Source organism: Tachyglossus aculeatus, chromosome 20 (genome assembly GCF_015852505.1).
Source record: "Tachyglossus aculeatus isolate mTacAcu1 chromosome 20, mTacAcu1.pri, whole genome shotgun sequence".
Taxonomy (NCBI): domain Eukaryota; kingdom Metazoa; phylum Chordata; class Mammalia; order Monotremata; family Tachyglossidae; genus Tachyglossus; species Tachyglossus aculeatus.
The window spans coordinates 8,893,801-8,919,416 of NC_052085.1; the positions used below are offsets into that span (position 1 = coordinate 8,893,801).

General features: G+C 45.2%; 1 long non-coding RNA gene across 1 annotated transcript in view; it reads right to left on the reverse strand.

Moving 5' to 3' along the window:
- LOC119941499 overlaps nucleotides 1–22,620 on the reverse strand; it is a 43,872-nt gene extending 21,252 nt beyond the window's left edge. The window contains exon 1 of the long non-coding RNA XR_005455219.1: nucleotides 22,544–22,620. This is a non-coding gene — a long non-coding RNA (uncharacterized LOC119941499). The remainder of the gene's footprint in view (nucleotides 1–22,543) is intronic.
- Between the last annotated feature and the right edge of the window lie 2,996 nt (nucleotides 22,621–25,616).

Below are 25,616 nucleotides of genomic sequence, written 5' to 3' on the forward strand. Positions count from 1 at the left end.
TACCAATCAATCAAAAGCATTAACTGAGCACTTACCCCTTGCAGACCATTGTACTAAGAATTTAGGAAGAATACAATAGAGTTAGAAGCCACAATCCTTACCTTTAAAGGAGCATATACTCTAGTGGGGCAAGATAGGGACTAAAATAAATTTCAGGTAGGGGAAAGTAACAGTGTTTAAAGATAATAACTTAAGTGCTTAATTGCCATTCAGAGAGCCAGTCTAAAGTGTTGGGATGAGGTAGTGTAGATGGGAATTTTCTTTCCATAAATGATGTCCAGGTGCCTGCCTCCTGATTAGTTACAGGGACATGGCCAATTGAGAAGTTCAGCCTTGGAATGCCGGGAGTTCTCCCTGACTCCCCTCACCTCTCTGCCTGCCAGGACTCTTCAGACTTGCTGGGCACTAATGTGCACGGTTCAGATAGATTTTTTTTAGCTATTTAAATATTTTATTCATATATCTATCCATACATTGCTATTTGTTCATCTACTTCAGACAAATGTGTTCCCATTGCTTCAGCTACTTCCTTCCTCCTGCTTTCACTATGTGAAATAAATTTTGTAAAGGTTCCCCATTAGATTGACAGATGTAAGCTCACTGTGGGCATGGGATGTGTCTTAAACTGTCATTTTGTACTCTTCCAAGTGCTCAGTATGGTACTCTATAGACAGTAAGTTCTCAGTCACTACAACTGACTGACTGACTCTCTGAAGTCAGGAAATACGCATCTCACTTCTGTAGTATTTCCCAAACAGTACAGTGCCTAGCACTCGATAGCTGCTCATGGATAACCATGGATTACACTGATCGATTGGAGCAGGACAAGATGCTGAAGCCAGATTCAGGGAGTGGGCTTTGAGACAGGCCTAGTGGCCTGTAACTTCAAAAACATTTGTTCAGCTTTCACAGGGCAATCCCTGCCAACGTTCCCTTAGCTTTGAGGGTGAGATTTTCTCTAGGCAGATTCAGGCCAAAATAGGAATTTTCCAGTAGAACTTTCTTCTCTAAAAAATACTCTGGGCCCAAGGAGACATGCCACTCTGTCCCCTTTAACTGGGACTTGAACAATCTCTCACTCTATTGATTTTAACTTTTGGAAGACATGGTCCCCCTTAAACCCAGCCCTCCCCAAATCATTAGCTGGTTAATGCAAAGGCTGATTAAAGCAACTAAAATAAAATAACTTTTAAAATAGTAATTTGAAAGAACTCACAACCACTGACCTCATTAAACACTGATTTTTCCCTGCACAGTTTCCTGGCCCCCAAGTTCATCATCCTCCCCCCAGTTTCTCAGTATTTGCAATGCCACACTCCTCACTTGGTTTTTGTTTTTCCCCTCCCACAAATCACCAATGGCCAAAGAGATCGATACATGGAGAAAAATCTCTCGCCTTCCACAACTAATTCAACTAAAACAAAAAGACAATTGGCAAAAGACCACGTTTTCAGGCTGGATCGCGAATGGCTGAATTCATGAAATAAGGTCAAAAGAAAGAAGAGCAACTGAAAATGATTAATGAACAGTTTCTTGTCAGAGCTGTGATATTGTTTGCTGAGCAGCTTTTGAACCATTCTTTCTGGTATGAATGCCATGGCCTAAAGATAAGAGGCAGAGCACTTAAGACATGTTTACAGAGATTAAACCACTAACTTGGCTGGAGTTGAAGTGAATTCTCTTGCTTCCTGCAGTGCACAAAGCATTCACAAAGAAGAGGTGGCCTCTGCTACTGCTTCCCTGGCACTGTCTGCAGACTCAGAGACAAATGCAGGAGTTTCAACCACATGAAAGTGGTTTAAGGGCATTAGCATTTTTTTTCCAGGGGTTCAGTATCTGACACATTTCTAATCAGCGGGGGTATGCTTAGATCTGAGCAGGGAGAGCGCCCTGTAATGACAGGGCAATTTAGCATGACTAAAATTCCAGAATCTCTTAACAGAGCAGACGTTAACATTGAAGTTCCCCAGTTACCATTTGCCCCTGCTGCGAGAGGAACAGCGCTATGTCCGAAAATCCCCCCCCTCCCGCCCGCCCCAGGAACATGGGGACGAGTCCTCTGACCCTCGATGATGAGAGTCACGGAGGGCCCTCCTTGAAGAGCACTGTTTGGTCAGAATCTCCCTGCCCCCACCCTACCCGAGGGAGTCATCACTTGCCCATAAAATACACTGCCCCCTTAGTGAACAAAGAGAGGCTTTGGGAAAATGAAGTTTGGTTTAGATTAAGTTCTTAGGTTAGAGGAGGAAAAAAAAGAAAATGTCAGTAGTTTCAGAAGCCAGTTTTACGCTCTGCTCATAAGCCAAAAGCCGTAGTGGGATGAGGAAAATCCAATTGCGTGGCCTTGGTCACGCTCGGAAGCCATGACTTGTTAAGTACTCCAGGAAGCGTTGCCCGTAATGCATATCCATGTCCTTGGTGGATCGAATAAAGAGCCCTGGCTCAACTACCTCAGTCTACAAGGAGTCTTTCTGGGGTCAGAGTTATTCTGAATGTAAACTGAGCAGCAGTACCCTTAAGAGAAGCGTTCTGCCACATTGGTTTATGGAACTGGGTCTCTGCCCAGCTAAAGCCTCCCAAATATTCTTCTAAAATCACACTTTTTTTTAGGATCAGTGGAAGGTCTGAGGGAAGGTGGGAGAGAGAGGAGAAGGGAGTCTCTCAGTAATAAATGCAATCATTCAGTAATATTTATTGAGAACCTACTGTGAATAGAGTTCCATACTAAGCGCTTGGGATGGTACAGTAGAGGAAGATGACAAGATCTTGGCCCACAAAGAGTCAAGCTAACAGAAATGCTTCTTTTCTGTTCCCCCAAAATTACTACTATATGTATTTGTAAAGCACTTACTAGGTGCCAAGCACTGTACTAAGCCCTGAGGTAGATGAACTATATGCATATCAGACCCAGTCCTTGTCCCAGTCAAAGGTTTGTGGACGGAAAGAATAGGTCCAATCCCCATTTTACCAATTTGGAAACTGAGGCAGAGAGAAGTTTCGTGGTTTGCCTAAGGTCACGTTGGCAGGTGGTGGAGCTGGAATTAGAACCTGGGTCTCTGGACCCTCAGGTCTGTGTTCTGATTAGGCCATGTTGCTTCATGAACCATTTTCTGCCACTAAAGATTCACAATTTTATGATCAAAATGACAAGTTTCTTATAAACATCTCTGGTTTCCACTACTCATTTGAGGTCAAGTGAGGGCATCCATTCATTAGGACTTGTTGAGGGCAGCACTGTCCAGTCAAACATGGTTGAAAAATGAATGCTTTGGGGGTGGGCTTGGTGACAAAATATGACTTCTGATCCACACCTGATACGTTCCCAAGAGCAAACTGCAAACCAAATGAAGAGAGCATCACCACACAAGACAGGCTACGAAAGACAGGGAAACAGAGTGAACTCGTGATAAACACGGCCCAAATGTAATCATGAGGGCTTTAGCACAAAGGTCTCAGGAGATAAGAGCAGGCTGGACAGCCATAAAGGGTAAACCATCAGGGAAGCAGCAGGGCCTAGTGGATGGAGCACGGCCCTGAAATTCAGAAGAATCTGGACTCTAATCCCGGCTCCACCACTTGTCTGCTGTGTGATCTTGGGCAAGTCACTTCATTTCTTTAGGCCTCAGTTATCTCATCTGTAAAATGGGGATTAAAACTAGGAGCTTCATGTGGGACGTGGCCTGTGATTACAACCTGATTAGCTTGTACCTACACAGTGCTTAGCACGGTGCCTGGCACATAGTAAGAACTTAGTAAATATCATTTAAAAAAGCGTACATATATGGGAGTCTGCTTTTGGATCTCAACCCCCAGCCCGCTACGGACTAAGCCGTCAGTGTTAGAGAAAGACAATGGTAATTCCTAATAATTAATAGTAATTCTTGTTTTTATTGGGCGGACAGCTTCAGGAAATTTCTCCAATAAGTAAAGTGAGAGGACGATGTTGAGACACTCTGACAGTTGATATAGAAGGAAACACAGTAGGGAAAGGCCGAAGCTCTTCCCCTCTCCTACTGTGATCTCCCCCACCCTATATCATGCCTCCCTGCCCCATCCGGGGGTCTAAAGACCATGATTTGGACCCCACCCCTTGCCCCCTTAAAAAAAGAACTGGACTTTTTTCCAAACAAAAATCTGACTTCAAACATGTGTTGTATAGATTGTTTACAGGCAGTTTCCAGTGATTGTCTTTTAATGTGTTCTCAGAGCTAGAGCTCTAATACATAAACACTCCAGAACACCAGGCAGGGTCTTGTTTTTAATCTATAGACTTTTCTGCAGAATGAACATTTATGAACTCCAGAGCTACTTTAATTTTGTTCGTTATGAAGGTCAGAACTATTATTAAACCTGCACAAATTGAAACAGCCTCTGGCAGAGTTCTGATGTCAAGTTCATAAAAACAATGATACATAGGATATAGGTATCATTTAATCTTAGGAATTCCTAGTGAGCACAAAGACCAAATCACCACTTGCACATGCTCATTCACATATTAAGATTCGCCAAGACTGTTCTCCATTACTGACTTCTGTGTTCTGTACATAGAAGACAAGAGTGAACACAAAAGAAACCTCTTTCCTATTCATGTTTAGTGAGTGAAAACATGTCTTAACACCATGTGCTTTCCAGGGCTATAGATCTTGGCCTAACCCCACTGGGCTGCTCTCAAACAATTCAAGTCCCTTTTTCAAGTGAAAAGCAAACTAAGTAAAAAATGTCCGGGGAGGATTCAGGTGGCAGTAAAAAAAAAAAAAAAACCCAAAACAACAAAACCCAAAAACACCATTGGTTACCTGGCCAGATCTAGCTGGGGAAGGAGGTGAGCATTATGGTATAGGTGCTAACTCCCCCAGCCCAAGTTTGCTTTTCATTCATGAATACAGCCAAATCAATAATCAAACCAGGACGCTTAGGATCTGAAAGACTTCTGAGGCTGGCTCTTGACTAAGGAAATAACGATGATATTAATCCAAGTAGAATCCTTCACTGTCAGAAATGAGCATTGCTTTTATTGCCACCTTTTGGCTGAGGAGTGCTTTGTGGGGGTTTCTTTCAAAAGCAAATGCACCCCTTTATCTGGCACTGTAAACATCACAGTCTCCAGACACTTCTCACACTTCACTGCCCACACTCTATGAGAAGAAAAGTAAGACAAGGTACTTCAGAGATCCCTACTGGGACTTTGGCCTGGCCTATACAAGGCTGTCAATGCTCTCAGGGACCTGAATACACTGACTTTTGTAGACATCCTTCTCTCTTCCTACCATTTCCCCTCCTCCTCTTCCTCACTCCCCACCACAATGCCCCTCTCACCTCATGTCCTTCAATTCTCCCATTGGCCCATCGTGCCCTCCTTCTCTCCTCTTTGCCACCCTCTGCCTTGCAGTTTCTCCTCTTCCAGCAGGAGCATTAATTAAGCATCTGCTGGAATGCTCTCTGCAAGGGCTTGGAAGACCACGGCAGAACAAGAAGCTATAGCTCCCTGCCCTTCCAGAGTGATTCTACCTGTCATTTTTTCCCCTCTCGCCACTCCCCTGCTACCTTTCCCCTTTCTTCCTCCTCCACCCCAGAGGCTTAGGTCCCCCTCCTGGTCCTCACGAACACGGCTACCTCTTCCGAGCCCCAGAACTCAGGGGCAAGAGCTAAGGCAGAGGGAAGCTGGAGGTGAAAATAATGCCAGACCAAGGCGATGTGCACCTTATCTGTACTAGGCAGGGGACAGACCACCAGAAAATTGGACTGCCCAGTAGAAAACTGGACAAATGATCACCCTGGAGGGACTTGTGTGTCCTATAGCCATTACCCACTTTGAAGCATTGGTCCTCATTTGGGGGAGCCAGGCAGCAAGCCTCTCATGTTTCCAAATACTCTACTTTCCTGGGAGGTTTCCTGGCTTTTTTTTATTTTGGGGGATTTTAATACTAATTCTGGTATTTGTTAAGGGTTTACTCTGCCAAGCACTAGGGATAAACCAGAGAATGAGGACAGACACAGTCTCTGACCCACAGGAAACTGAGGAACAGAGAAGTTTAGTGACTTGCCCAAAGTCACGCAGCAGGCCAGTGATGGAGCTGAGTTTATAACCTGAGTTCTCTGACTCCCCAATCTGGGCTCTTACAAGAAAATAATACAAATACATTGGGGTTGCACAGTGGAGAGATGGACAGCAGGTCCAGGATGGAGGGAGGGTCAATCAGTGAAGACTCCTTGCAATAAAACCGGAGATAAGGAGCTAGATTTAGCAAAAAGGTAAAGGCAAGGGAGTTCCGGTGAGAGGAATGATGTGAAGGATGAGAGGCTAGAGGGTCAGGTCAGGAAGCACTGAGGTGGTTTGACTGTGTCAAGGGGAGACCCACGGGAGAGAAGGGGTCTACAGCATGCAAGAGACCCAGATGGTGACAGGGAGTCACTAGATGTTTGAGGTGGGGAGTGATGTGATTGGGTCAAAGCAGCTTCACAAAGGATGGACCAGCGTGGAGAGAGATTGGAGGGTAAGAGGTCAGGAGAAGCGGTGCCAGTAATCTAGGCCTGGGCTGGTTACGGTTCATTCCAGTTCTTCACCTTGCAGGGGTGCAGATTTTAACGAGGAAGAATCAGCAGAACTTGGTGACATATATTGGATGGGGAGACTTAATGAGAAACCGGAGACAGAGATGGCGCTAAGGTGGGAGGGTGATGTTGCTGACAGCGATAGGAGTGTCCCAGAAACAGATGTATTTTCTTTGGGGTTTAGAGATGTCTTGAGTGGTTGCTGTTTCTGATTTGTCATTGTCTGAACACTCAGGTTGCAGAATTAATGGCTACTTTACTGGAGGAGAAAGCTCCTTCACAACAGTTTGAAATACCACCGTCTCGTGAACACGGATGGGAACTTGGTGACAGACACTTAAAGGAAAATTTAGCAAATGATCTCTGGTTGGTTATTTACCACTTCTCGTTTAGAAGGCAATCACACTGGACGAGGCCTTTGGCCAATAGTGCTCATGGCATAATTGGTTCGATAAATGATTATTCAGCATCATGATCATTACCCAGCTTCTTCCTTTGTGCTAAAGGGAAAATGATGTGTGCCTTTTCTTTCAGCTGACAGTGGGGCAGAGGAGGGAGAGGAAGAGTAAGTGAAGGCATAAAAATTGCATCGTAAAAGGAATATTAGGCCAGCAGATAATAGTCTTAGCTTTTAGACCGTTTTACTTCTGACTCTGCCTCAGTTTCCTCCTCTGTAAAATAGAGGACAATCCAGTGAGGATTCAAGAGAGAATGAGAATTGCCGAGAGATTATTATGAAGCACTTAATGATCTGTGGCACGGAAAGGACACTGTGGTCACTAAGATGTGCAGCAAGAGTGTCTACTGATCACTTCCTGGTGGTACAGAGCAATGGGCTACACACTGTGAGGAGTTTCTGACATGTCAAGTCTCCCAGTTACTACTGGATGAGGAATTGGTCTCTCAGGCCACTGGGGACCACTGCTGGTATGTATGTGTCTGGAGGGGGAAGGAGTGAAGTGGATGGAGCTGCCATTCAGGGTTCAAAGATGAATGCTTTGTGTGACGAGTGCAGGGGACTAGTAAGACCAATACATGACCAGTGATTCTTTCTACATCATGGGAATTCTGGTTCCATTTCCAATTCAGTTTCTTGGAGTCACACTCTTCCCAAAGCCTCTGAGCTGGGCAATGCCTCACTTCTATATGCCATCTGATAGGCCGAATTGCTGTAACTGTTGAATCCCAACCATCCACATCGCCTGAGATTTTACTTCCTGGGTCTTTAAACAATGCCTTCTGTCCTGCTGGTTTCCAGGGCCCTGATCAGTAGCTGTTTGGAGATCCTGCATCAGCCCTTCTCCGATGCGCCACCCCCCACCCCCACCCCCTTCAAGTAAAGGCACGAGGTGATGAGCACTGCTTTGAAGCTGGTGGATTTGCTCCAGGACAGAGCCTCCCTGCTGGAGATCCTGCCATGCCAGCAGTATGGCCTGGGGTTGGTCAGAGGACCCGGGTTCTAATCCTTGCTCTGCCACTTGCCTACTGTGTGATCTTAAACAAGTCACTTAACTTCTCTGTGCCTCCAATACCTCATCTGTACAATGGGGATCAAGCCTCACGTGCGACAGGGACTGTGTGCCATCGGACAATCTGTAGAGCAGGGGTAGGAGCCTCACCGGTGCCCGAGTTCCAGGAAAAACCCATTCTCTTTTGAACAAGTTTCTTTTTTCTGCCAGGTGAAACCTCCTAGACAGACTTCTTCCATCGCTCCTCTGTGGTGACTCAGCCCTAATTGACATGACATCTGGGCCTTTCAACCAAAGCCAAGAATCCTTGATCAATAGGAAAATACCCGGGGGTTTGCTATTTGCCAAACTGCAACAAGAGATGCCCAACTGGAGCTTAAAATGATACTTTCAGGCATAAATCAATATAGCCTCTCTGTTGTTGGGTAGGGACCATCTCTATATGTTGCCAACTTGTACTTCCCAAGCGCTTAGTACAGTGCTCTGCACACAGTAAGCGCTCAATAAATACGACAATGAATAAATGAATTAAATGTTTTTTTTATGTTCTTTGGAGGAGTTTCCCAAGCTTGGCCAGGAGAGGGACAGAGTAAGACTTTGCCTCTGTGGAAGAAAGCACTCTGGAGGGTTTGTGGTCAAACTGTCTCCGAAAGCCCTTTGGCCACAGATAAAATGATGGGGCCAGATGTGTCTCCTGGGCCACTGACTAGAGAAAACTGGTTGTGAACCCCTTTCTTGGATCAACATGAAAGAAGCCCAAGCCTAAATGGTAACAAAGTGACGAATAGTTTGAGAAGCCCTTTGATGTTTTCTATAAATACAAAAAAGGGGAAAATTCACCAAGAAACTTGTTTATCTTTGTTATCCTGTCATGTTCATTTTAAGCCAAGTCATGATTCCTGATATTAATTAAAGTATGCAGTGGATTTTCTGGAGGCTGAGATTTAAATCAGTGGCTGAATACAGACTTTTGAAAACTCCTGTACTGAGCACCACAATCTTCCGTTTAAACCCAAGTTAGACAAACTGGGTGTAAACATTTTCTCCTACTGAAGAACAACCCATTTTGGAATATTTTTCCTGAACGAATATTTCTGGAATGATCATGTTAATTCACCCTAGTGCCCAGGCCGAAAATAAGAATTTCCCCTTCCTCCAATAGTCTTCTTTCCCAGTGCTTAGTTCAGTGTTTCCCACACAGTAGGTGCTTAACAAATACTATCACCACTATTACTTTTGGTGTAATTGGAACTGTCAAGTAGCTTTGCAATCCTGTTTATGTTAGATAGAAATATTATCCCCTCATTTTTTGTTCCTCTGACAAATGGACCGAGAAGCCTCCTGAGACTCAGGGCACGGTCGATAGGACACTTTCCTCAGATTCTGATACTGCATTCCAGCTGAAAAACATGAGCCCCCCTCCCAGAAATATGTAGATACACCTACATGCACTATGTGTAGAATGAGCCATTTAATCAAAAAGATACCCAGATCTGTCTTTCCCATAATCTTGGGACTTGAATCTATCTCCAGAGAGAAGCTGCAACATGAGAAAGAAAATACATAGTTCAAAAGCCCATGTTTTCAATTTGCTGCCACATGGTTTAAATTATCCGCGTATTTATTAAGGGCGCTAAATGGACAGCTTAGTGCAGGGAAAAGGGTCAGTCAAGTTGAGAAAAATTATGTTAAATCCCTTAGCTCACTACAGGTTAATTATGCTCTTAAAGGCAGAGAGTGTTTTAAACAGCACGGGTAAACTGAACTCCACAAGATGAAGTTACCGCTTTTCTTCAAAATCTGTCCATCTCAGACTACAGTGGGAAATTCTTAGATGGGTTTCCCGGGTGTAAAGCCACTCTATGGCTTGAATTTAATTTTAAGTGCTGTATGTGTCCATTTTCTTTGTTTCTGCAAAGTTGCATTGTTCTCCTGTAGGATGATTTTCAGGTGGGCACGGGTGCTTGTTATGGCCAAAGGCAAATTCTATGTAATATTATTATTATTATTATTAATAATAATAATTGTGATATTGGTTAAGGATTTAGGATGTGCCCAGCATTGGAGCACAACACAAGTTAAATCAGGTCAGACATAGTGCCTATCCCCCATGGGGCTTGCAGTCTAAGGGGGAGGGAGGACAGGCATTTAATCCCCAGTTTACAAATGAGGAAACAGAGGCACAGAGATGTTAACTGACTTTCCAGTGGTCACAGAGCAGGCAAGTGGGAGGTTCTGGATTAGCACCCAGGTCTCCTAACTCCCAGGCTTATGCTCTTTCCAGAACATTCTTGTCCAACATGACAAGTTGTAGGTTTTCCCTTTGAAAGCACTGGTGTACGTAAGCACAGTCAATGGAACAGACCACTACTGATTATTCGATTTGCAAATATTTCTATGTCTGTCTCCCCCATTGGATTTTAAGTTTCTTGAGGGCAGGGTATGTGCCTCGTGTATCTGTTGTACTTTTCCAAGGGCTTAATACAATGCACTGTGCCCTGTGGGTGCTCGGTAAGCATTACTACTATTAGTAATACTACTTAGAAGGTGGCTGAATTCTTAAGAAGGAGAAAGTTTAAGTTTCAGTTATCCCCCAGGCAGCTTCAACTTCATTGACCAATCCCTTCACAGAACATAGACTAAACACGTTATGGGCAGGGAATGTGTCTGCTAATTCTGTTGTATTGTACTCTCCCAAGCGCTTAGTATAATGCTCTGCAAATAGTAAGTGCTCAATAAATACGATTGATTGATTACTTTAGGCCCCTCTCCTTTAGCAGAAGGCAAGAGATCATATTTTCCCAGGGTTGAAAAGATCGTGAATAATTTTTTGATTGGCCTGGACAGCACGCAGACAGACTTCCGTCAATAGATCTGGCATGGCCCAGTGGCTGGCAGGTCTTAGATTTCCCCCTATTTTGCTTTCAACAAACACTGTCTGAGCGGACAATGCGGGGAAACCTGCTCAGCACTAGCACTGCACTGACTTCCTGCTGGGTGTGTTCGTGGGCAGTGTCTCTGGAGAAGGGGGACAAGAGCCTGTCTTCCCATTTCCATGGGCGTCCTTCAGGCCATTTTAGCTTGAAGCAGCTCCATTTCAAAGGCTGCAAGGACCCTGACCAAAGTCCATTGCTTTTCACGCTTCTTTACAGCAGGCTATTGGTAGTGGAAAGAGAAAGGAAGAAGAACAGGATAAAGTACTAATTATGAAATTTAACTGTTTACTACGTGCTAAACACTGGGGAAGATACAATTGGATCAGCAGTCCCTAACCCACATGGGCTCACAGTCTGAGGGAAGGGAGAACAGGTATTTAATCCCCATTATACAGATGAGGAAGTTGAAGCACAGAGTAGTTAAGTGCTGTGCACAAGGTCAAAGAGCAGGCAAGTGGTTGAGCCAGGATTAGAACCCAGGGCTCCTGATTCCCAGTCCATGAGTAGACTGAACATGCCCAGATGAAATAGCAGAATAAATCAGAATTTCATAAGAGCTGAAGATGGGTATTCACAAATACCTAATAAATGCTAGGTAGGAGTGCCTGTTGTGTTGAGATCTCAGGGTGCTGGGATTGTATCAGAGAAAGCTTGCTGGAAGAGGTGAAATTTTCAGAGAGCCTTGAGGATGGGGAGGCTGAGGCCTGGTGGATGTTGGGGTGAGGAGTGGAGGTTCAAGAGCAGGGAAAAGGCAAGAGTGAGGGGTTGGAGGGGGGTGAGTCAAGAGTGTGCTAATCAGATGGGGAGCTGGGGTCCTACCTGCCCCCGCTGCCACCCCTCCTGGATCCGGAGCTGCTTTCTGCACCAACAGTACCCACTGGCCCCGTTTGTGGGCAGAGCCCTGCGTGAACCACAGGACAACATCAAAAATGAGGAAAAGGCCCCAGAGCGGGGAGCACAAAAACACTACATAAGCAAACAGATAAGACAGTAACTCACACAGACACCCATGTGCTGAGGTGGCTGGTGGGACGGCGAAGGGGCTGGCACTGGTCTTGTGGGGGGATATCTGTTATGGAAATGGCAGAGGCGGTGTCTGGGACTCCTGGAGACAGCTCACAGCCCAACCAAGTTCCCTTCCCATCTTCCTAAGAAGTGGTGCCACCTTATGCAAGGCAGATGCATAAGAGAAGATGCATTAGAGAAGCAGCGTGGCTCAGTGGGAAGAGCTCGGGCTTTGGAGTCAGAGGTCATGGGTTCAAATCCCAGCTCTGCCAATTGTCAGCTGTGTGACTTTGAGCAAGTCACTTAACTTCTCTGTGCCTCAGTTACCTCATCTGTAAAATGGGGATTAAGACTGTGAGCCCCCCGTGGGATAACGTGATCACCTTGTAATCTCTCCAGCGCTTAGAACAGTGCTTTGCACATAGTAAGTGCTTAATAAATGCCATTATTATTATTATTATTATTATTAGATGCCTGCCACTTGCATTTCAGCAAGGACTCTTCCAGAGTCTTCCACAAACTGTGTCAGCCAACCAGTGTTCACTGGATGCTACAGAGCCCTACAAGGGACCATAATCCCTCCATGGCATTGTCCACAGCTCAAAGTTTCCAATTCCTACACTAGAATCCAGAGCAGCAGCACAAACTCTGTTCTGGCAGGCACGGCCAGACAGTCTCACAGGCCCTGGGGCAACCTCATTCTCCCAGGTGTGCCACCCTTGCCCTTGAGTCACCCCTTCTCCTGTTACTCCAAGCAGAAGTGCTTACGATCCATGCCTTGTGAATAAACAGTCACCAAGGAGTTTGAAACAGCTGAGCAAGTCCCTACTCAAAGCAAGAATTACAGGAATGAGCGGTAATGAAAATCCCCAGTGTTTACATAGCACCTTTACATCCGAAGGTTTTTCATAACCATGACTGCATTTTATCCGCACAAAAAATCCCTACAAGGTAGAGCGGGAAGAGGCAATTCTGGTCCAGGGAGGTTAGGTGCCATGCACGAGGTCACTCAGTCAGTGGCAGGCTCAGACAAGAATCCTGAACCGAACTCAGCGCTATACTCTGGTGGGAGTGAGACAGTGCTTCAGACAGACTCCAGAAAAACGTGCTCTTTTGCCTAACTAATCCAAACCAAACCTCCCAAACGTCTGAGGGTCTCTAGCTGGAATGTACTTGAAAGAAGAGAGAACTATTCCACAAACACTCTATCTGTCTTTGTAACAGTGAAGGCAATATGGCTATTTGCAACAATCCTTTATGGGTTCAAAAAACAAAACAAAACAACCGTTCCCCCCTACCCCCAAAAAGTAGCCTTCATTTCATAAACCTTCAGTCAACCCCAGCCCAGAAGCAAATCCCAGGCAGAGTCAGAAATACCCCGTTCTCTAGAGATCTAAGCAATGAGGACACATGCAAAGTGCAACTTTCCCATGTGAGAATGGGCCATTGTTCCTTTGGTGCCATACTGTCAATTTTACTCTGGGAATCACTTTAACCTTGTTAAAACACAGGTTTTTATTTATCCAAGTACCAGTTAATCCAAAATAGGAGTCTGAAAAGCAGGAGGAATAGGGAAAGTCCTGATTCACTGAATTAATGGTCACCTAAATGTCTGAATTCTTTCCTCTGTGAATGTGCTTCTTCTCCTTTAAACAGAGACGATTTCTATTTGACCACTGCCTCCCCAGATATCACACTTGGGCTTTTATCAGTCTCAAATTCCCAGGGGATTTAGAAGATGTTACTGATGAAATGACCACTGTTTTTCTTTTTTGTTTGTTTTATTTTTAATTTACTCTGTGCTTGTTTGACTGCAAGAGCAAAGTTATAAATCTGCTCATAGTTGTCTAAGGCTCCTCTCAGAGGCTCTAGGTGGGGTGGGGAAGGGTAGTGTAGTAGCAGGAAATTATTCCATAATTTCATGGATTCTCATTTGCTGAATTTTTTTGTTATGGTATTTGTTAAAATCTCACTCCGTGCCAGTCACTGTACTAAGCAAGCACTGGGGTAGATACAAGCTAATCAGGTTGGACATATTCCATGTCCCACATGGGCCTCACAGTCTTAATCTCTATTCTACAGGTGAGATAACTGAGGCCCAAAAAAGTGAAGTGACTGGCCCAAGGGCACACAGCAGACACTTGGTGGAACCAGAATTAGAACCTGGGTCCTTCTGATTCCCAGACCTGTGCTCTATCCATTAGGCCACATTGCTTCTCTATGAATTCCACACACTCTCAGCAGTATATCAGCACAGAAACATTTTAGTAGTGATGACATTTGGAGTGTCCCATGGGTGCCAGCAACGGTATGCGGGAAGATCAAAGAAAAAGCAGAGGGATATTCCCTATGGGAAAGGTTGTGTCCAACCTGTTTATCCTGATCTTCCCCAGTGCTTACAGCAGTGCTTGACATACACTAAGTGATTAACAAATACCAGAGTCATTTAAGGAGCATACACTGAAAACCCCAGTAAAGTTCCTTGTGGGCAGTGACTACGATCACCTGCTTTGTTTTGTTCTTCCCCAGTACTTAATTTAGTGCATTACACTCAGTAGGTATCCAATTAATTGCTATAAGCACTTCCACTACTACAACATGGAAAATGCTCCTAAGGGCTGAGGCCCTGCTTTTCCAGGTCTGTGACTTCCACCCTCTAGCAGTCTAGATATTAAGATGGATGGGGGAGTAGGAATTTTTAAGAAGTCACCTCACTAATTGTTCCTACCCTCAGAGAGTTCTTCCCAAACTGAACCAATTCTCTGACTGGAAGGCTTGGCCCTCTTGGTTATGTATCTGACTTGATGCCATCTAGCATTTTTTATTTAGGACCACACCCTAAAGGTTCCTGATAGGACATTTTTCATTTTCAAGTGCCCAGTAGGTGCTACATAACATGTTCAATAATGATGGTATTTCCAGCCTAGCCTACTGGAAACAGCACTGGCTGGGAGCCAGAAACAGTGGAGCCTAGTGAAAAGAGCACAGTTCTGGGAGTCAGAACGACATGGGTTCTAATCCCAGCTCCGCCACTTGTCTGCTGTGTGACTTTGGGGAAGTCACTTAACTTCTCTGGGCTTCAGTTACCTCATCTGTAAAATGGGGATTAAGACTGTGAGTCCTAAATGGGTCAGAGACTGTGTCCAACCTGATGAGGTTGTAACTACTCAGCACTTAGCACCTGACATATAGTAAGCACTTAACAATTACCACAAAAATTGAAAAAAAGAAGACAAGTCTAATCACCACCCTAATAATAATAATGATGGCATTTATTAAGTGCTTACTATGTGCAAAGCACTGTTCTAAGCGCTGGGGAGGTTACAAGGTGCTCAGGTTGTCCCATCTGTACAGATGAGGTACTGAGGCCCAGAGAAGTTAAGTGATTTGCCCAAAGTCACACAGCTGACAATTGGCGGTGCCGGGGTTTGAACCCATGACCTCTGACTCCAAAGCCCGTGCTCGTTCCACTGAGCCACGCTGCTTCTCTGACACTTGCCTGCTGGGTGACTTTGGGCAAGTCACTTAATCAGTGTGGCTCAGTGGAAAGAGCACGGGCTTGGGAGTCAGAGGTCATGGGTTCAAATCCCGGCTCCCCCGCTTGTCAGCTGTGTGACTTTGGGCAAGTCACTTAAATTCTCTGTGCCTCAGTTACCTCATCTGTAAAATGGAAATTAAGACTCTGAGCCCCATGTGGGACAAGTTGATCACCTTGTATCCTCCCCAGTGCTTAGAACAGTGCTTTGCACGTAGTAAGCGCTTAACAAATGCCATTATTACTATTATTACTATATTCTCCCTGTGCCTCAGTTTCTTCATCTGTAAAATGGGGATTAAATACCTGTTCTTCCTCCCGTTTTGATAATGAAACCTGTGTGACACAGGGACTGGGTCTTATCTGATGGTGTTGTATTTACCCAGCGCTTAGCACATAGTCAACACTTGACAAATACCACAATTATCATTACTATTATTATTATTAAGTTGAGGAGAAAAAAATTAAAGAGAACTTTGCTATATGCATTGCGTTTTGCTCAAAATGCCCTTTCCCAACCCAAGAAAGAAAGGAATTTATGCAAGGACAATGGGAGATCACATGCTGAATGAAAAAACAAAGCCAAGTAGAAAGATTTTCAATAACTGAGACTTGAAAAGGAAGTAATAATTAGTATTCCAAATAAGAGTTTAAATGATTGGATTTACATTCTCACAGGAGTCTAAATTCCCTTTATGTCCTCACTTGAAGTTTTTATGAATTTCCCAACTGAAAGTCAGTCTTTGTGTCTCTTGCTGTCTGCTGGAACTGGAACCATAGTTTTTATGTAACACGGGGGAAAAAAGCCACTGAATCTCATTTAAATCCCAGTCGGACTGTCTGGCACATAAAAAGTACTCGGAGGAACTGCTGGTGTCATCAGTTCTCCGACAGTCTTTCATCATGTCCGTGTGCGTCACTCAGGAGGATTATCGTCTCGGTATGACTGAACGCCCACAACAAAAATAAACTGATCTCTCAACATCAAGGATTCAGAGGAGTGCCACCATAGTAAACTCCTAATTGGATGGGTCTGACATTCCGTCTGATCCTTTTTAAATAATTCCTTGATTTTAACTAGCGCTTTTATTCCCAAAGCACTTTCAATTTACTTGTCTCTATTTTATCCCCATTGTGAAGTCTGAAAAAGCAGATATCATTAGCCTCATTTTTCAGATGAGGAAACTGAGGCCAAGAAAAGTAAAGTGGCTTGCCCAAGTTTACACAGTAGGCAGGGCAGGGACTAGAACACATCCCAAACATGTCCTCTTCTTGTATCTGTTTCCCCACCATAGACTGTAAGCTCCTTTAGGGCAGTAACCATGTCTACTTACTCTATATTGTACTCTCCCAAGTGCTTAGGACAGTGCTCTGCATGAAGTAAGTGCTCGGGAAATACTATTAACTGATTGATCTTTCTACCAAACCACACTGTCTCCCCAGAGCTAGGTATTGTAAGTGTTAGGAAATTTCTCTCATCAATTGCTGGGGCTCAGAAGGTATGAGGGAGACTGGATTTTCCCTCATGTCATGTCACCTGTACCCTCCCTCGCCCCAGCTTTGCAGAACTGAGCAAAAAGTGAGCGAAGGCAAAAGGTTCCTCAGCCAAACCTCTCAAAATTAGAGCCAAGGGCCAAAGGTGCTGTCTCTTCTCATTAGCGAAGTCGGCCAGGAGTACCTCAGCTTCCACATCTGTAAAATGGGGATTCAAAACCTGTTCTCCCCTCTACCTAGACAGTGAGCCCCACGTGGGCAGGGACTGTGTCCAACCTGTTAAACATGTATCTACCCCAGCATTTAGAACAGTGGTTGAAGTGACTTGCCCAAAGTCACACAGCTGACAATTGGCAGAGCTGGGATTTGAACCCATGACCTCTGACTCTCAAGCCCATGCTCTTTCCATTGAGCCATGCTGCTTCTCTGGAGGACAGCTTGCACAACCCCGGCTGGAGACACTTTAAGCCTTTCTGCTCCCCCTCGACTCCCTCCAGATGGAAAATCCGGAATCTGGGGAGCGGGAGTGGGATCTGACCCAAAAGACGAGTCAGCAGAAAGAAGGATCAGCAGTGCCAACGGCCGGCGTTATTATATTTTGCCACGTACAGCTTGGGCATTGTTTTAAATTACATAGGAATCATCCTGTGTCTTGTTCCCTGCATGGCTATTTTTCTACATTAATCACTCAAACTGACATGGGTAAACAATACCACATGTGGTTGCGATGATAGTTCTGATTCCATGCAATATTCATCTCCAAGGTACGCTATGGTTCTCATTCAAGTCTTGCTCTAGCTGGGTAACTTTAGAAAATGTTAAGGCGAGGATGGTGGACTCTCTTTACACAGAACAGTACAAAAATGAGAAAGCTAAGAAGGGAGCGGCGGTGTGGAGACAAGGGTGGTGAGTTGTGTGCTCACCACAAGTGAAAGTGCTGAGTCTTTGATGAGGTACAGAAATAATTAGTAACATATTTCTAAAGTTCTCTGCCTCCCTCCTCCATTCCCTCACTCAATGGGTCTCTCGTGCTTCTGCTCAAGAGTCAAACCCTGGAGCAGTTGTTTAGACAGGACAGGAGGAGGGGTGTCCTGGCCCAGGTCGCACTCAAACAGTACAACTTTGAGCAGACCTTGACTACTTGACTGCATTAAGTGCCTGTTTGTCAGAATCCACACAGTTAGTATCCTTTGACCAGTGTAGAGGACACAGGCTACATCACTGCCCACTGTGCTGGGAGATTTGGGGGCAAGTCATTTACTTTCTCTGGACCTCAGCTTCCTTCCCTGCACAAAGGGGATAAGAGGTAGATTTAAGAGCCCCTTATGGGACAGGGACTGTGTCTGATCTGATAACTTTTAATCTTCCCCAGCACTTCAGCACTTAGAACAGTGCTTTAGTAAGCACTTAATAAATGCCATTATTATTATTATTATTAACAAGAACTTAATCAATACCATAACTATTCATTATTAGAGAAGCAATGTGGCCTAGGGGTAAAAGCACAAGGCTGAGAGTCAGAAGATTCGGGTTCTATTCCCGATTCTGCAGGTTGCCTGCTGAGTGCGCCGCCCTCCTGAGACTGAGCCCGCTGTTGGGTAGAGACCGTCTCCATATGTTGCCGACTTGGACTTCCCAAGAGCTTAGTACAGTGCTCTGCACACAGTAAGCACTCAATAAATATGATTGAATGAATGAATGAATGAAAGAGCTCGGGCTTGGGTTCTAATCCCGCCACCGCCACTTGTCAACTGTGGGACTTTGGGCGAGTCACCTCGCTTCTCTGGGCCTCACTTCCCTCCTCTGTAAAATGGGGATGAAGACTGGGAGCCCCCCGTGGAACCACCCGATCACCTTGTATCCCCTCCTCAGCGCTTAGAACAGTGCTTGGCACATAGTAAGTGCTTAACAAATGCCAACATTATTATAATCACAATAATGGTATTTATTAAGCAGTGCTCCCTATGTGCCCGGCACTGTTCCCAGCGCTGGGGGACATACAAGCCTTCCCCTCCCCACAGCACGTGTATATATATTTGTACAGATTTACTACGCCATTTTACTTGTACGTATTGACTGTTCCATTTATTTTGTTAATGGTGTGCAGTTTGTACATATTTATTACTCTATTTATTTTACTTGTACATATTTATTCTATTTATTTTACTTTGTTAATGTGTTTTGTTGTCCGTCTCCCCCTTCTAGACTGTGAGCCCGCTGTTGGGTAGGGACCGTCTCTATATGTTGCCGACTTGTACCTCCCAAGCGCTTAGTACAGTGCTCTGCACACAGTAAGCGCTCAATAAATACGATTGAATGAATGAATGAATGAATGAGTGACTGGGAAAATCACTTAATTCCTCTCCGCCTCATTTTCCTCATCTATCAAATGGGGATGAAATACCTGTTCCCTCTCTCTTGCATAGACTGTGAGGGACTGTGTCTAATCCGATTGGATTATATCTGCCCCAGCATTTAGCAAATAGTAAGTAAGGCTTTAACACATACCACAATTACTAATGTTATCAGTAGTAGTAGCAGTAGTAGTAGTATTACCACCTGGTTAGAGGAAGGAAGCTGCTAGAATCCTGGCAATCATGGTTTCAAGGGATGCCGATTAAAACAATTCAAGAAATAGAGACCCAGGAAAGAGAGACAGTTTCCCCCTGAACACACTGGACCAAAGGAAACCACAGAGATCAATAGCCAAGCATTCAGATGGTTTTCTCCCAAGAGGCTGAGCGATTGGGACCAAGTTAATCCTTCCTGGGATGCAGGTGAAAGGTGGAGATTACTAAAGAGAGGTCAAGCTTCTGTGAGAGAACTCTACCTGATGCCCAGGCAGAGACATGTACTGATTGGGCCAACACCAGGGTCCAGACATCAGGTCACTGGGAAGACTTCTAGGCCATTTCCAGCAATACGCCAACGGATCAAATTTACAAAACCTCAGGGGACCCAGTTATTACATCCAGCTTCCATTCAGAGGTCGCTTCCCAAGGTCACTCTCCATTTACCGTGTGGAGGAGGAACTTCCAGACAAATGAGGGGAAATGACCCAGCAGTTGCCGGAGGATTAGAAAGACTTGTGGGGTCAGGAGCCTGAAATGATATCCTAGGTGAAGTTCTACCAAGCGGAGGGGAGTTGAGTAAAAACTGGATTTGAGGATCTTGACTTTGGGGCTTTGGAAAGCCGAATGAATCTCCTCTGGATCATCCAATTGCACCCTCTTTCCAGGCAGGTTGGAGAGAAGCAGGGACCACAAGGTTACAAGAGGCTGCACCGTTCATCTGTCATCCACTCACCTAAGGCACCACCCATGTCCCAGAGGGCACATAGCTCTACAGTGTCTCCAAGAGCTCTAGGATATCTGGTCCGAGTTACAATTTAATTTAGAACAGAGAAAGTGCAGGCATTCCCCATTCCCCCCTGGAGCCCTGAGGTGGTTTCCCTCCAAGAGTAAGAGAAGGGATCAGACCTCATTTTTCAGTCCTGGATGACTGCCTTTCAGGAAGGAAGAAAGAACTGGTCAGCTAAGCCTGATAAATGTCTCGTGTTAAAAAGCTATGCCGTGGGTATAAATGATCCAGCGCGCTCCATTAATAATACTTTACATTAACATGCACAACTTTTCATCCTGAGGAATCCCTGGGGGCTGTGCAGACGGTACATGTCTACACAGCAGAAAAACTGTCACTGGAGAAGTTCTGGGGATAAATGGCCTGAGGGATTGGGTCCCCGTCCTAACAGGTTTCCGGTAGGATACAAAGCTGCCTTGGGGTTTGATCCTGCCGGAGTCTTGATCCCTTCCAGGATTAGAAAGAGGCCATGGTGCCCCTACCCACCTTTCTCCACATACCTTCTACCCCCTTAATTCCCCACAACTTCCACTGTTTCAATGCACTCAAACGTATGGATGTGAGGAACTTCTGAGGTTATGTAGCTAGAGCCTACCTTGGCTCTTTGGTCCCCTGGTTAAGCCACCAACTTTAAACTCACCTCATATAGCCCACAAAAAGGTAAGGTTGTTTTCTACTTAAAACGTGCCTCTTTCGGCCTGACTCTTGCTCCAAGCTTACCCCAAAACTGCTCCATTCTGGCCCCATCTAAAACTTAGAAACATGGAAGAGACCCCTCGCCTGAGGCAGCGATAAGATGAAACACCCAACCAAACTCTCCACTAGACTGTAAACTCTTTGAGGGCAGGGATCATTGCATTGTACTCCCCCAAGTACTTAGTATAGTGCTTTGCACCCAGGAAGTGCTCAAAAACTGCCACTGATTAGTTCATCTGCCATCAATCTAGATATATTCTGGGACACTTACCAAATGCCCTGATTGGCTCAGGCACACAAGTCAGAGCCAAGAACAAAGAACAGGCATAATGACTCACTGGTACTTCCTGAGTGCTCACTGGGTGTCTGTCAAGCACTGTACTTAGTGCTTGGGAAAGTACACTAGAAGAGGTAAGTGGGAAAGGAGCCACAAAGAGGAAGGGAGGGTTGGTGAGACAGGAAGGCTGGGTCCAGAGAATGTACACAGAAGAGCACGGAAGGGCGCTCCGGAGAGGAAGGAGCAAGGACTGAGGCAAAGGGTAGGAGCAGGGCCAGAGAAGAGACGTCTGTGCCCAGGAAACCACAAGGTGCTCAAAGAACATCCAAAAGAAGAGAAAACACCCAATCCCTGCCCTCAACAAGCTTACAATCTAATGGGAGAGATGGGAGGGATAAACTGATGAATGTATTAGTGTTACTCATGAAAGAATAGAGGGTAGGGATAATGTCTTCTGTTTTTATTGTGTGACCCCTGTTCTCTACACCCCAAAGGTACAGAAATGCTGCTGCTGACAGATAGGTGAATAATTATCCCTAGTAAAGAAATAAATAAGAAATAAACTAACAGATAAAACCAGGAGCGCTGAGTCAGGGCGGGAGGGATGCCTTGATCTGAAAAACAGGTCGGGATTCCCGTAAACTGAGTCTACTGGACTGAGTCACAGTCTTAATCCCTATTTTACAGATGAGGTAAATGAGGCACAGGGAAGTTAAGTGACTTGCCCAAAGTCACACAATTGTCACAACAGTCTGACAATTGGCGGAGCCAGGATTTGAACCCATGACCTCTGACTCCAAAGCCCATGCTGTTTCCACTGAGCCATGCTGCTTCTCTAATGGTAAGCATGATCCCTGCCACTGAGGAACATACAGACTTCAGGTTGTAATCTCAACCTATGCATTGTGCTCCAGTCATCATGAAGGAAACCATGGCCTCTGGGATTTGACCCAAACAATATCTGAGAAGAAACTAGTGAGGGATTATAAATAGCTTCATAAAAATCCTTTCCCCTAGCTAAACAAATTCAGCACATCTTTTCAGCCCCTGGATCCGAGAAAAGTAATTGTGGTTCAACTGCTGATTTGAAAGTCTTGCTCATCAAGAATCCAAACAAACAAGAAATCCAATGCTGCCTTGCAGCGATTTAAAACCCGTGAACTGGCTTCTGCTGCCACTGTGGAGGACTAAAACGAGGGGCTGAAAAGCCCGGACTGACCTGGAGGGCGATGAAAATCCACCCCATTGGGCCGTTCCTCAGTGCTGGATTCTGAGAGCTGATCCTCGCTGGTCCCTGCAAAAAAACACAGGGGCACATTCAGGAATTGGAGATCACCTTCCTGGGATGGTTGGGAAAAGTCTGCTCAGTATAAATACTCTCACTTCACACCAACCACATCTTTTGACAGGGAGGGTTTGCCTGAGGGCTTAAAAGGCCCACTGTAATAAGCTTCTCTTTTACCTTGGGACAAAAAAAAAGTTACTGTACTCTCCCAAATGCTTAGTACAGTACTCTGAACACAGTAAGTACTTAATAAATAACATTGATTGATTGAAAAAATTCAGGGGACATTAAGTAAAACAACAGGAGAGATTAAGTAGCCCAGGCTTCCTAGGGTCTTTTTGGATTGGGTCCCCACTCTGCCTTTAATTTACAGTTTCCATTTCAGCTCCTTGTCCTAGATTCCCAGACCTTTATTAATAGCCATTTTTCCTTCTCATTCTTCACGCTTCCATAAATAATAGTGTTGAAATAACAGGGGGAATGCCTGGGTGCGAATTCAAACCCCTGGAAAATTGTCTTTGGATCACTCGCCCTCTTCCTATTTCCATAGGAAAAGGAGGGTTTCAGAACAGCGCTAACAATGTGACTTTGCCTAATTCAGTGAGTAAATTCAGGAGTGAGCAGCAGAAAGGAGGACAAAGGAAAGGAGGACACAGACAAACAGCCAGAGAGACCATGTTACATCACAAGGGAGAAAGACTCCTATTATCACCTCCTGGGACTCCCCCCCTCACAAACCCTCTGTCTCAAATGGGCCAAGGGGTTGGGGGAGATGTTATGAAAGAGCTGCAGAAGCTCTTAAGTCAGATGCCTCATGGTAAGCTCCTTTGTGGGCAGGGACTGAATATACCAACTCTGTTGCACTGTACTTTAACTTTCATACAGTACTCTGCACACAGTAAATGCCCAATAAATACTACTGATTGACTGATGGTTTGGTGAGCTGGGAGTGGGAGCAGAGGATCCCAGAAAATCACTCAATCGATGCTATTTACTGAACACTTACTGAGTGCAGAGCACTGTACTAAGCATGTGAGAGAGGTTAATACTGCTGGCAGACACACGCTCCACCCACAAGGAGCATGCAGTCTAGAGGGAGAGACTTAGAATAAAAGAAATTACAGATAAGGAAAGCAACAGAGTATGAAACTAGTTCATAAGTGCTCTCAGGGAGGAGGTGGGGGTGAGTAGCAAAGTGCTAGTATGAAGCGTGTAGGTGACACAGAAGGGAGGATACAGTGGGGAGATGAGAGGTTAGTCAGTGAAGGACTAATCTACACTTCTGAGACAGAGCCACAGGCGGACTCCTGAGAATAAGGGCTCCGGCAGATGGTGACATCTCCCCCAAACTCTCTAAGCAGCCATGCACCTTGCAGGGAAGGTTAAACTACCCGATTGAGGTATCACGGCTCTGTCTAGGTACAGGCTGGAGTCTAACTTTGTACAGAGCCTGGTTTCCTTCAGGATACTGTCTATCCATTCTGCTGCGCTGACTTTGTAAGGTGATTCATAATTGCTGGCATGTGTGCTTGTGTGAGTGCCCGAGGAGCACAGTCATCAGTTTAAAGCAGTTTCTGGATGACTGAGTCACAGAATTCCGATGGTATCGGGAGCCCATAGAGTTGGAAGGAGTTTCCCAATGGATTGCAAGTGCATTCGGACTCCAGGCTCCCATTCACCTTGTCCTATCCTGGAGAATAGGAGCGCAGATTAGGTAGAACTGGACAAGACCACCCACCCAGCCCTGCTTCACTCCAATAGTGATGAGGAAATGATTAGGCAGGGCACCTTTTATTCTTGTAGCTGGGTTCATTGTTCCTATAGGGTGGCGCTGATGCTGTCACCAAGTGCCCATCCAGGTCCTGATGGAATTTTTCTTTCTCTTCGCTGCTATCTGCCTTTGCTGGGGCACATGAGCTAATGATGGTAGTCAAGTAGCTGTAGATTGTAAGTGCCTTGTGGGCCGGGATCATGCCTACCAATTCTATTGTACTGTACTTTCCCAAGCACTTAGTACAGTGCTCTGCACAAACTAAACACTCCATAACTACCACTGATTGCCTGGATCATCAGTCATTCACTTCTGCACCACTGGGTAGATGTGGAAGACCAGGGACTCACGATATCCTGACTGCCAATCCAAGACTTGAGTGACATCTCTCCAGAAGAAGGCATGCCCAGCACCGGTCCCTCTGAGCTATCCTTCCTTTAGGAATCTAGTTCCAAGCAATGCCACAATTTCGATCTGGCCAGTTCACATATACAAGTTCCATCCTTCTTGGGGGACAGGTGATGTCAGCATTGACCAGCCCTGTCCTGATGTTTCTTGCTGCGATGGCTCTTTTCTTCCTATTCCCTAATTTTCACAAGAATAGGCCAACAGGGATGGACAACTGGATGAATGAGGGCAGGGCATCCAAGGTGGTGCTGGAGAACACTGACTTTCTTCTGGTATTTCTATTTTTCAGAAACTGCTGAGCTTTATAATGGGTTGATTGGCATTTGTGCAAATTATTTCAAAAGCCAATGTGCCCATTTACAGACACTGCTGAACTGCTTAAACAGAAATGTCAAAAACGTGATGAATTGGGATCTAATTTCTTGGTTCTGCTTTTTCACCATTACCCAGGCTTTTTCTCTCTCATACTCCCTCCCCGGGCCCTGGTTAGGTCAGGCCGCTTCTTCTCTCTGCCCCCATTGTGACAAGGGCTGACCAGAAAATCTTAAAAGACATTAACTTTCCTCAGTGAGGGAACAAATGGATGCCTTTTGGCAGCCCAAGGCAATACTTAAAGGACAATTTATCCTGATTCCACATCGTTTTAGGTCTCATCCTGATTCAGGGCTTCACAAGTCTATAGGACAAAACCTCCTTTGTTAGAAAGCAAAGCCAGGTGCAGGCCTATGAGTGAGTGTGCGTGTATTGGGGGGGGGGTGTTGGGGGAGAGGGGGGAATGGCACACCAGTACTGCATGTCAGCCTGAGCAGAGTCAACCCAATCCCAAAT